General features: G+C 31.3%; 1 protein-coding gene across 1 annotated transcript in view; it reads left to right on the top strand.

Annotated features, from left to right (window-relative positions):
• LOC130446379 (uncharacterized) overlaps positions 1–13394 on the top strand; it is a 128514-nt gene that overhangs the window by 2835 nt on the left and 112285 nt on the right. The gene's annotated exons all lie outside the window — the stretch shown is intronic.

Below are 13394 nucleotides of genomic sequence, written 5' to 3'. Positions count from 1 at the left end.
ACTGAAGCAGCTGTTGATGCCTTCAAATTATCTGTTTTGTATTTTGAACATAACCTTGACTTTTTGAATTACCTAGATGACTAGGGACACTCCGTTTATCCCCTTCAAACTGGCTATCCAAAATCCTTTAAACATTAGGACCATAATTTTGGGTTGTACCCAAAAATTAATTGTTTGGGCGCGTTCAGGGTGTTTTGTCTGAACCCAGAGGGAATTATTGTATCATCGTTAGTCTTTGTAAAGTTTGTATAGCTTAAATAAGAAATGATCGCTCATAGTACGCCAAAAATTAAAACTAATCCTGTTATTGAAAAAATTGTCATTATTGTGACTAAAACTAATTTCATTTTACAAGTTCTGATATACTTGGTAAGCTACTAGTGCGTTATAATTATATTCCTTGTTGAGTAAACATTCAATTAATCGAATTTCCACATTGAAAATTGTACGGAAGTTTCAAGGTACCGTTCAAATAATTGATTACAACAGATTAATTGAAGTCTGCGTGCTAATTGTTCTTATTGTCTGTCAACTATGCTGACATACACTTCAAGCGTGCTAGTTAACTTTACCAAACTTCGTAACAACCTTCTTATACGATGTTGATGGAAAATTCAGCTTTGATTCCAAATTTATATCCAGTGTCTCATTATCAAAAATGCATCAGGGCAGAACGGTGAAGTTTGTATGAAATATATGATTTACTGTTCTCTTTTTACTTATAGTCCGGTCAATATACGCATTTAAAATAATAGAAACTCCCAGAAAGCCAAATATTGGTTGGGGTTTATCACTACGAATAAAGATCCCCCTAGATTTTATGTGTGCTACAAAAGTTATTCTAGGTCAAAGTCTTTGATTTGAGTTTTCTTGGATTTTTCTCGAAAACGGTTAGTTTTATCAAAAAAAAAACTTCATATCAAAGTTGTAGATCGTAGAATTCTCTACAAAATGGTCGATATAATTTTTTCTAAGAGGTACTATTCTTGAGATATCGCGATTTAAATATTCACATTATACATGATGACTTGACATGTGCGTTTTTTTACCGGGGTTTCCCCTGTAGGCCTACTCATCATATTACGTTATTATTGGAAAAACTATTGTTTTGATTTCTTTAGATACTTTAATAATATTGGAAGTCTACTTCAACAGTCATGTCTTCTTTGATTTCTTTTTCTTCATCTTCCTTTTGCTGGATGTTTATGAATTGTTCAAATGTGGCCGAGTCATTGATCTCTTCATTAAAATAACAGGAATTTTCCTCTATTTTACTCAATCGCTTATTTAAGCAAGACTAACCTTGCCAATTGGAACACAGCAGCCCGATTTTTTCACAGCCACATCTCAAAGAAGTTTTTCTCACATTTGTACACCATTTCCGTGATCAATAGATATGTTTTGTTTTTATTTTGGTCCAGAATAATGGTCCTTTCAAATGTTGACATAGCCCGAGCTGATGCCTCGGTCGAAGAAGCCGAAACTACCGAAGTCTACCACTCACGATGCACTCCAACGTCTCCAGGAGATTGGTAGCTACGATAAGAGGACTAGCAGTGGGCGACCAAGAGCAACAACGACAGTAGACGATCAATTTATTACTCTGTCGGTGTTGAGAGACCGTGATCAGTATTCTCAATAGACGATCAAGACAGAATCTGGTGATGACCAGTGAGCGATTTGCTTGATGTACCATTCGTGAATCACGGCCTTTTAAAAGGAGATTAGCTATGGTTTGAGTTGGAATTAATTTGCACGCCCGGATCGAACTGATTTCCATAAATAATGGGGCTGTGATCCCGTTTGCTCAATTTATTCGTGAGCAATTCATTTTAATACAGGATAATACCACCAGGATTATTACCGAATATTTGGAGCCAGTGGGAATCACAGTTCTGGACTGGTCTGCACTATCTCCCGATATGAATCTCATAGAGAATTTGAGGGATAATTTAGGGAGGCTTGTTAGACGTTATCCTCCTTAAATCAGCTCCAAATTGATCTTCGAGAAGAATGGGATGTTATTCCCGGTGGAGTACGTCCAGAATTTAATTTTTTTGACGTCTGACAGAGTTAGAGCTCTTCACCGTATCAGGGGGACTAATATTTGCTATTAGAATTACATAAATTGCTAGAAAACCTAATAAACATGTGTTAATTCATCATTTTCTCTTTATTTGTAAATAATGAGTAAAAATTATTTACTTCTCGTAGATTTTGTTTAAATAACCTATAAATTAAATAATTATAATTATAATAAGACTAAATTTAAGTGTCCGATTTTTTTGTTCAGTTTATATGAAAAAAAACACAAATGAGTATTTATATATGTTGGTAGATGAATTTAGCGACACCCTATATTAGTCATATTAGTCATTATATCTCAGGAATAGAGAAATCGCGAGGACAATTTTTATAGAAAATTTTAAGATCTACAACTTCGGCTCAAGGTTTTTTCTGATAAAATTATTTTTTCGAGAAAAATCCAAAATCCAAATGTTGACTTTTGACCCCGAATAACTTAGCATCGATGGGGATTTTTAAAACTTTATTTGTAATGGTAAACCCCATGTCCTCACCAATATTTGACTTTCCGTGAATTTTTGTTATTTTATGTCTAAATTGACCGGACTAATCCCTTCATTAGCTGATAACCCTTTTTCCAATTATTCTATAAATTCTCATATTTATTTAATATGCCTGGGTTTCGTGAAAATACAAATATAATTTATGTACACGCATCATTTTTTTTATTTGTAAAAATATCAGTTCCTCATAGGTTTCCACTTCCCATGGTGATTAAAAAGTAAATATGCGCTAGATAATATTCCCCATGGAAAGTTAAATTAATGATTCTGTTTTATAAAACGCGTTAAAGCCAAGAATCACGCCAACAAGGCTGGAAAAATGAGACCATTTAACCCAAAATTTACGTAAAACGTACAGAAATAACACAATCAATTTATAATAAACTAAGCGGATAAAGATTTTCGAAATAATAATGAACAAACATGAAATCTAATTCATCTCCTATTCAGGTTACAACAATCTAAAGAACTAATACAAAGGCAATGAGCTAACTAACTATAATACACAACATAATAATAACCAATAGGATTATTAAAGACACGTCTTAAATTCAAATTAAAGAAACTGGGTCTACAACCGAAAATGAAATGATAGAACACTCGAATCTAATCGAATCTGTCATTTAGATGTCAAGTTTGCAGATCAAGCTGCAGAAGAAGCTTCGACGGTTAACCTCCACGGCGACTCGGTGCCACAGTGACTCGGTGCAAATCTGGACGTTGTACAACCTGGCATTCATGGATGTGAGCTGCACCGTGAAATAAACGGTCCATCGACTTCTGCTTTTGATTCTCCCATATGTCAACACTGACAATCAACCACGTACTAACAAGTTGTCCAAAATACTCCAATATACAAGGAATATCAATGATAAGGTGTTATAGTTAATAATTATATCATAACTGTACCAGGTATCAATGATCTTAGTTGTCGAGACACATAAATTAAAATAAAAAAAACATGACACTACTTCACTTCATAGTAAATTGTAAACCAATAAATTAGTGTAGTAAAATTCACTTCAAAAGTATATAAAATGTGATGGGCTTGGTAAGTTTGACAAAATAATAAGCACGACATGATATACAGACACATTGAAGCATCTTAAAGTATTGAAAAGTATTTTTTATATACTTAATTAGTTATTCACGTAACTAATTTTCGTTTTTTTATATTAATAAACATCAGAAAACTTTTGAAAGGAGGGAGTTAATTGTTTGTATTACTTAAACAATATGCGCTTTATTTATAAGCAGTTTCCGTGGTTTCCTTTGAAAAAAACTGATCAAACAATAGAGCAAGTTTTCCATGAAAATGGAGGCTAGTTCTTTCAAACGTGGAGCAACACCAAGTTTTGTCTTGAAATGGTTAAGAGCAACAGACGTGGAATGGAAGATAACAGAATAAATGAAAATTCTTCAGCAGTTAATAAAATTGGAAAATTTTTCAATATTCACAACCCCTTTGCAAATGTACAGGAAGCAATTTCCACAAGAGGTTAGGAAACTATTGATTGTGATAAAGTATTTGATATAGGAATTAATTTAAGAAAAAAAAATTGGAGGTTTATACTTCAAAGATATAAAAATGACAATAAAAGATACAACTGAATCATTATTGAGAATCAACAGTAGATTTAAAGTTGATAATAGTGAAATAGCTGAAATTCCAAATCTAATTTTACAACGTTTATGCTTTTTGAGAAAGATTATGAAATTCATCAAAATTTTAAATACGATCTGGCTTTCTATTCCCTGTTTCTTTAACAGTATATCAAATATTTACGTAATAACCTGTAGAACTAACGTCAATGTTGTTTTTAATGGATACAATAATGATGAAACTACCGCGTCTAAAAGAAATCGCAGATATAAAAGTAATACTTCAATCAATTATTTGTTCGAAGAAAATATGTCTCCGAATATAAATAAAATAAAAATAGTTATAAATCTTTAAGGCACGAAATTGGCTGTAAATAATATTGATTAAAGTTAAATAGAAAGCGATGCAGATGGTTCAATTCAGCTCTTGATAATTCCTTCCATGATGACATTGATCATGATGAAGAAATATTTTCCTTAAAACTAGTAAATAATATGTTTCAACGAGTTTATTCAACAAAAACGATGTTAATAAAATATCCAAATATTCCCAAAAATCATATTTTTCATTCATGCATTCACTGGATGTTTTTATATTAAGAGATGATAATAATTAGAAACTACGTGCCGCAGCTGGAACTATTTATCGTATTCTCACCACGTATGATGCTAAAGCTGTCAAAAACAAGCGTTTTATAGCATTAGCTTCAAAAGACAATTCAGCTTATCACAAAACCGCTCAAAATGACGAAACCTGCAGCATTAATGAACGTCTATTAAAACAGGGAGCGGGTGCAGCATGTAGCTGCGGAAAAACTGGTTTGCGTTGTTTGTAGTGCAAGGTACTGCGACAATCAACCACTTCACAGCTCCGATGACTGAAAATTTAGTATTTTGTAGAAGAGATCATTTTGATTAATTTGATATGCATATATGGGGCGCGGAAATTATATCTTCACATATTTAGCCTAACCTAATCACACTTTAAACAAATTATCTCATTTCCGATGACTTTATGTTCAATTAGAAAATCAATTGTTAATAAGCTCGTAAATTCATACTGTGGATTGTTAGAGTCTTATTATTTGCCACCCATTTTGTTTTGTGATAGTGATAATCACCCATATAGGATTTTACAACGTGCTCAATATAGGTCCAGACTTGGGCCAAGTATGTACAACTCTAGTCCTAGCTTGGAAGCCGTTCCGTCGCTTGGTTTGCAAGCCTGGACCAGGCCTTAAACATTAAAGAAATGATACCATTTTTTATTGTCTTTTACGCATAAAAATGTATCACTTTTAATGTTGAGATATCTATTATGGATAAGACATTACAACACAACTTTATAAAGTTATCAAAGTTCTGGCAAGCCTGGTTGACTATAAGATGGCCGAGGTCGGATTACCCAAAGTTTAGTCTGGCTTGGACCATTATTGGTTTGCCAAAGTTGGCCCCAGCTAAGCCCTTTTGTTGAAATATAGGAGTTTTTACATGGGTATAACAAGGTTTTTTTAAGTACAAGTTTGAGGTTCAAAGATTATACAATTATAATGTGTCATAAACTGTAATTTTTCAAGTAAGATATTAACTTGAATATAAATTCTTTTCCTCCCAATAAAAACTGATATATTTACGAATTATTGCAATAAAAAATGATCACAATACTAAAAGACCCCGACCTTACGAATAAATGGCTAGTGATTATAAAAAGAGATAATTTCAAACCAAGTAACTATACAGTGATTTATATACTTCACCAAAGAAGACTTTGAAGTTAATTTACATTGATCTCATCGCGTTTTTTTCATTATATCTTGACGAAAAAGTTTTAGTGCCTTTTAGCAAAAAAAATGAGCAGATTGAATATCTTAGAATGGTAAGATTTGCAATTATTCCTCAGAAAACTCGAGACAAATATTAATAATTTGTTGTCCATCAATCAACTACATTTAATCAAAAATTTTATTATCAAATAATTCATTTAATTAAGCAATAAATTCCAGCCTTTACTATTTTCGAAAGCTGTTAATTCGTCGTTGAAACTTACAACGCAAATTTCCGCATATAGATCTAATTATCATACAACTCCACTACAACTCTCTATGTATTATATATCGCCACCCATTGGTAAAAGTCAAAGTTCCAGACATATATCCCCCTCAATGTCCGATCTCAAAATCTTTTGAATCAATTGTAGAATAGTTGTGAAAAATGGATGGTGATTCACAGTTTTCAAAAGAGGCCGTTGAATAATTCAAAATCAAAACATTGGATGTAAATTGACAGATCCCTTTGCGATTATTTGTCATAATTTGTCTAATATCAACAAATAAATGTTTCAATTTATAGATTTCGAAAATTTATTATTCTCAACGAAAAAATATATAATTCGAAATTAACCGGGTTCTGTTTCGTTTATTCTCATTACAACTCCAGCTCTATCCAGAGAAATTTGGATAAACTAAGTTAGATGGATTAAACCCAAAATTAATCATATTTCAAATTCCCAATTAACTTTATCTGAAAACGTTGAGCACACCTAGCTGTATATAGCTAAACTTATTTAAAATTTAATATTTACCTACAACATACATATACAATGAAGCTGAATTATACAGAGTGTCTCATGAATAATGTCGGATTCCAATTTTTATTAGAAAATCATACAAAGAAAGTCATAATATTCGAAATTTTTTAAAGTCTTGATTGATTCTAAAGAATTAATAAAAGAAATTAAAATAATAAATTGTACTCTTGATAGAATAAGACATTAGTTTTAACAAGTTACGTCATGTTTAAATCGAGACGTAGGAATGAAAACAGACAATACTTGTAAGACACACTTTGTTTTATAGATACACTTCCATTTGAAATAAAAATACAATTTAATTAGATTCAATTTCAGCGTCAAAATTCAAAAATTTATTATTAGATCCATTTTTTAACAATTTTACATCATTAACACTTATGCCAAGACTATAACTGGAATTTTAATTGAGCTATGTGCTCTTTAAGGCGGACGTTAACGGATCGCTTAGTCTGCCCAATATACATTCCGTAATAATCACCCCAGCTAATTTCATATGAACGACTCTTTTCCTACAATTGTTTTTATGTATTGCTGGACCAATTTGAAACCCATTCTGTTGAATATTCCTTCAAATTCTTTTGTATAAACAGGATTGAAAGGTATCGAAGGAAATTTTTCCTTTTTTTTCATTTTGGGTTTGGAAAAAACTGGTTGATGATCAATTTTTATCATAACCGTTGAGTACAGATACCTCCTAGATAAAAGTCTTTTCCTCATTGTATCTTTCGATGGTAAGTGAATAAAACAATGTACTAGGGAATGGAGACTCGTCATCTTATGTTGGTTACAATGAAAAGAATCAGTCGGTATGTATCTGCACGTAGCGGTATTTTTCCTAAATACATCAGATTCTAACCTATTCCAAAGTATCCAAAAATGGTAACTATCCATTATTTTCCATTTACAGATCTTCTTTTTCTTCTTATTTTTTGTATGGTTGGTATAAAACCTGTTTATTCTTCAGTTTCAGCCTCCTGGATCCAGATTGTCACACCATCTCTTGCTCTGTCGACTGATACTTCTTATGCCTGTTGACAATTGTAAGCCTTTTAAAGATAAATATTTTGATTCGATTATGGCGAAAATATCATCCACATACCTGTCCCATACCCCGGGAAAGTATTGAAACTCTTGACTGATTTGTTTCAATATGACTCATGGACAGTTCAGCCATAAAATTCCTTGTTGTAGTGGAAATAATTATGTTCTAAAATTAGTAGGTCGCATTAAGTTCTCAAGATACTGCAAGATCTGCGGGATTGGCAAAAAATGAGCTTACATCAAAGAAGATGGAAACTTCCTCATCTCCAATTCCTGTAGTCTTCACTTTGTTGATAAACTCGTCGAACGAATTCTTTGTTGAAAAAGTCTTAGGTTTGATGGATAGGTTTCGAAAATTCCTTGGAACAATAGGTCTCATTGTCTTCCCAGATTTATGTATTTTTGGTTGGGTTATAATACCTTAATGTACCAGCAACAAGATGTTTACAATTCTTAGATGTTTCTTTCACATTTGTGATCAATTTATTCATTGGAGACCTTGAGATTTTGTTTTCTTCCGTTAACTGATGGATTTTTATTCTTAGTAGATGTATTTTACAAGATTTTACTTCTTTTGGCCTTTCGGACGAAGTTTTTAATTCATGAGAATATTGATTGGAGCTTTTAATATATCCAATCAATTCGCCAAGATCGCCTGTAACAGCAAAATCATCCCTTTTCTGTCAAACATCTGGAAAGAAAGATTTTCGACAATATTGATAGGTATCAAAGCAATTTTCAAGGACTGCGATTTCAATTTCTTAAACTTCTTGTTGAATGACCCTGAACATGTTACTTTGAAACTCACCTCTCTAAATTCTAAACGTTTTCAGAAATTCCAGCTTAGTTCATAAAACAAGACAAAATTGCTGTTTTCACCAGTTTTTATCAAATATTTTGATTCAAAATTAAGAATGTTTCAAGTAGTAAGATATATATGGTCTGAATTAGTTGACAGCTCAATGATTATAATGTGAAAAAATGCACAATCATTTGCCAATTGAAATCAAATCGCATTTGGCAATAATTTGATGGCATATTCACTGGAAAGTGCCTTCTAATCTTTAAACGACTTCTAATAATAATATTTAATTGTTTTTTTTTTAGTTTTTACTAGCTTTTGTCTACAAAATATGACAATTTCTTGACAATAAAACATTTCTTTATTTTTCTATTGTTGCATGTCAAATTAAAACGATACGGAAATGTAAGAACTTCATTAAAAAAGTCCTTTACGATGAAGGTAATTGGAAAATAATAATAAACATAATATCTTCAGTCTTTTTTTTTATAGAGACCAATTTTTATCCTTATTCACATCAATATTAATTAAATCACGGCGAATAAACAAAACGATGTAAATGTTGATTTTTATAATACGTTTCACTCGATTTATCTTTTCGCTGTTGTTTACTTGGAATTTTAATTAGGATTGGAGGTGTGAATACTTCATATTCCATCATATTTTTTCGGGATCCAATTTCTGTTTGTATCATCTTTATAAATCGTTTAACTGATCTCATTTATCCTCAGTCGGATGTTTTCATTTTTTATTTGGAGCTAAATCAATAAATTTTTGTATTTCTCCTTTTTATAACTATAGAAATATTCAATATTTTAATTATTTCCAGAATAGTATTTTAGATAATGCACCGGCATACCTACAATACGAGAATTGCTACTTAAATTTTGAAATATGGCAACACTGATATAAATATGTCATATCTGACATTTTCATCATGGAGTTTGACAGTTTTAATAGCACCATCTCGAGTCCAAAATAGGTGGTTGTGCTAGGAAACATCAATGTTGTTCGTAAACTGATAAACTGCATGAACATCTGGCTGTCAAAAAGATACGTTCACATAATTTGACAAACGCTCAAAAAAAGCTCGTATCGATTTAAAGAAATTCTGCAAAGATGTACCAAATCCAACATATTTTCGAGGTAAATCAATTTGAATGGAAAAAATTCTTCAAAAATCTTAAAATTTGAGTAGCAACCCTCGTAAGTTTATTGTTTGTGCACCGTTCGTTTGATTATTGATTCTGGTTCAACCAGATCTTTCGCTAGCATGGATTTACGTCTTCCATAGACCATATTGAGCTTGAAAGGACATTAACCTTATTAACTTAAACGTCTACTATACTCTGGATCAATCATGAAGCAATTTTGAATATTGGAATTTGAAGTTTGAAAGGCAAGTAATACTTTTTGTAAATAATTAAACGGAAACGTTTCGATCGCAGACATGTTTTTAGGTTAATGTGCCTCATTACATTAAATATTTACGATGTTAGAAACAGCATTAAAAGGTCTGACTTAACGTGGAAGATACATTCGTTGTCTGTTTAATTATGTAAATGAAAACTCAAGTCAATTATTCTGAATGAAACTACAATGTCAATTATCTGTTTAATGATATTCCACTTTTTACATGATGAAGAACTCGAATCATTATAAATTGTAAACACTGTTCATCTATACTATAACTACACGACTACGTATTGACACCAGATAAAAACCAGATTTCAAACAACAAGATATAGAACTATAATAATTCCTACGATTTTCCATCTCATATCATCTTTCTTGGAGTGTCTACTTCAGAACCTGTTTATTTATCTTTTTACCTGACATTCCTTGTACATGACCATAGTTTTTGGTTTTCAAAAACCAGATTTCGAAAAACAAGATATAGAACTATAATAATTTTCATATAAATTCAATCTCCTACGATTTTCCATCTCATAGCATCTTCCTTGGAGTGTCTACTTCAGTATCTGTTTATTTATCTTGTTACTCTGAAATTTTTTATCGCTATTTTGAATTTTGACGTTGTTTCTTTTGATTTTCGGGCAATTCGCAAATATGGTTGTTTCAGGACTCACTAGACACCTCGTGTACACATTTTATAATCGATTATACTTAAAATATTATTTTATAATAAAGATACATATCGATCAGAATTCACTAGTGTTCTTATTGACACTGACAGATTAGAGTTTTATTGAAATAAATAACCCTTCAACGTTATTAGAGTGTTTACGTCTTACTAGGGCTGATTGATCAGTAAATATATTGCGGATTTTAGAAAAACATATTTATTCAATTAAATTTAAGCCGATTCCAAGATGAATGTTCTGGTTTTCGCCACTACCAATCCTTCTAAATGTCCCTTATAACAAATAGAACACAAAATAAAGTTATTTGAATCAAAATATAACAAATTATAACCGATTCATGATATAGCAGGTATTTCAAATAAAGGTGATCTTGTCTTTATGATAGATGGTAAGCTATAAAATATTTTCTTGGTAAAATTTTTTGTCATCACATCCGTATTCAAGATAAAATATCTTGAATATTCTATTGATTTTTCTCGCCTACAGATACGAACCGCAGACTGATGAAAACAGTATTGTAGATGGGAAAAGAAAAAAAGAAAAGAAATGAGAAAATTTCGATTTATAAGTAAGGAAATAGAAAAAAATATCGAGAAGAAACAAATAGTAAATTCAGTGATAACTACAAAAGTTAACGCTAGAAGAAACAAGGAAGTGATTGAAGAAGCAACACAAAACCAGATTGTGGGCTGAAGGAAAAAGGAAAATGTTAATCCACAAAGAAAAAAACAAAGAAAATAATTAGGTAGATAAAATCATAAGAAACAAAGTCAAGAAGCATCAAAAAAGCACAAATCCACGAAAAATTAGCAAACAACTATAAAAATAATAAGAAAAGCTTTTGGAATATGGGAGAACAATGGGAGGAAGAAAAATAAGAATAAGAGATCAAAAATATATATAAAAGTAAATGAGGAAGACAGATGACATATAAAGAACGACTGGAGAAGAACCATTGAAGGATTATACGACGATAGAAGGACATGAGAGGAAATTACGGGATAGGAAGTGAAGGTAAAAACATAGAAGCGGAAATTATGAAACATTCAAGACAAACAGGAAAAGGATTTTTATTAAATCAATTGATTTTAGCATGGAACTAATATAAAACACTCAGAGACTGGAAAGACAATGAAAAGATAACAGCTTGATAAAAAGGAAAATAGAACAGGGAGAAAAACTTTTAAAACTGTGTATTAATAAAAATTATTTCTTACGTTCTCAATTTATTAAACACTACACAAACACGTAACTAACTTATAATAATTCCCTTATCCCTATCACTTAATTAATTTATTTAAATTCTTTGATTACTTTGCTTAATCGTTCTGTTTACTTGTTTACTACGACTATTTCCTTCGAAAAATTTAAGCCAACCAAAAAGCTGTAATATTTTATGTTTACCTAGCAACGATCAAATTTCAGCGATAATACTGCACTAGTGCCAAATTTTCGTCTAGGATTAATAAACATCATTTGGTTTTAATTTTATATTTTAAGAAAAGGAACAATTATTGTTTATTTTGAATTAAATTTTTCTCAGGAAATAGTCTGCCAAAATGCCCTCTCGTGCATGTCAAATTGTCTCATAATTTCCTCTCGTGCGCATTCGCGCACTCGAGAAAATTAAATTATCGACAATTTGACATGCACTCCGGACATTAATATTGACTATTTATTATAAATTGAACTAAACTGCGCTATATCTTAACGCTTGTAAAAAATTTTTGAATCTCATAGAAATCAAAATTCAATATTCCAAAATATTTACTAAAAGAATTAGACTCTCCAGGAAATTATTAAAAAGATCAAACATCAAACGGATTCCGCGGTCTATAAAAAGTGTGTTAATTTTTGAATTCCACTACGTCTAAACAGGACCGGCGCCAGGGTGGAGACGCGTTCTTAAACCTTATCAGTTACTGCTTGTAGGGGATATTATTTCTGATCGAATTTCACCCTACCTAGTGCTAAAAATCGTCAATTCCATTGAATCTCGTTTTTAGTACAAATTTTCTTGGTTACTTCATTTTCCCTACACTTAAGAATTTCTCATAAATTCAGTACCATCAGTTACTTTCTTACACTATAAAAGAGCCAGAAAAAAGGTTTAGAACTTTTGGAAATGATCCAATTGTTTCCAGAGTAATTTTATTTCAGATACTTTATTTTCCTGGAACTTGTTTGTGTGGATTCACTTTCTAATACCATAGAAAGCTTCCGATTCAGTATAGGATTATTTTTTTCATATCTGGTGGTAACGATCTGAGTTATTTTCATTTTAAATTTACCAAACCCTGAACGTTTGAAACGATCTGGTAGTAATCAAAGCAATTTAGTTCGTTGTAATGATTGGTAGCGATTGCACGTTTCAAAGCTTTAATTGAATCTGTGAATTAATAAACATTATCTCTTACGTTCTCAATTTATTAAACACTACACAAACACTTAACTAGCTTACAATAATTCTATTATCACTATCACTTAACTAATTTATTTAAATTATTTGATTGCTTTGCTATTGCGTTCTGTTAACTACGACTATTTATTATAAATTAATTAAACTGCGTTACACAAATTTCTTGTTATTTCTGATCGAATTTCACCCTAACTAGTGCTAAAGTTCGTCAATTCTATTGAATCTCGCTTTCTGTGCAGATTTTCTT

Source organism: Diorhabda sublineata, chromosome 7, assembly GCF_026230105.1.
Source record: "Diorhabda sublineata isolate icDioSubl1.1 chromosome 7, icDioSubl1.1, whole genome shotgun sequence".
In the NCBI taxonomy this organism is placed as follows: domain Eukaryota; kingdom Metazoa; phylum Arthropoda; class Insecta; order Coleoptera; family Chrysomelidae; genus Diorhabda; species Diorhabda sublineata.
The sequence above is the reverse complement of the archived record's forward strand: the minus strand, read 5'-3'. Positions and strand labels throughout refer to the sequence as shown.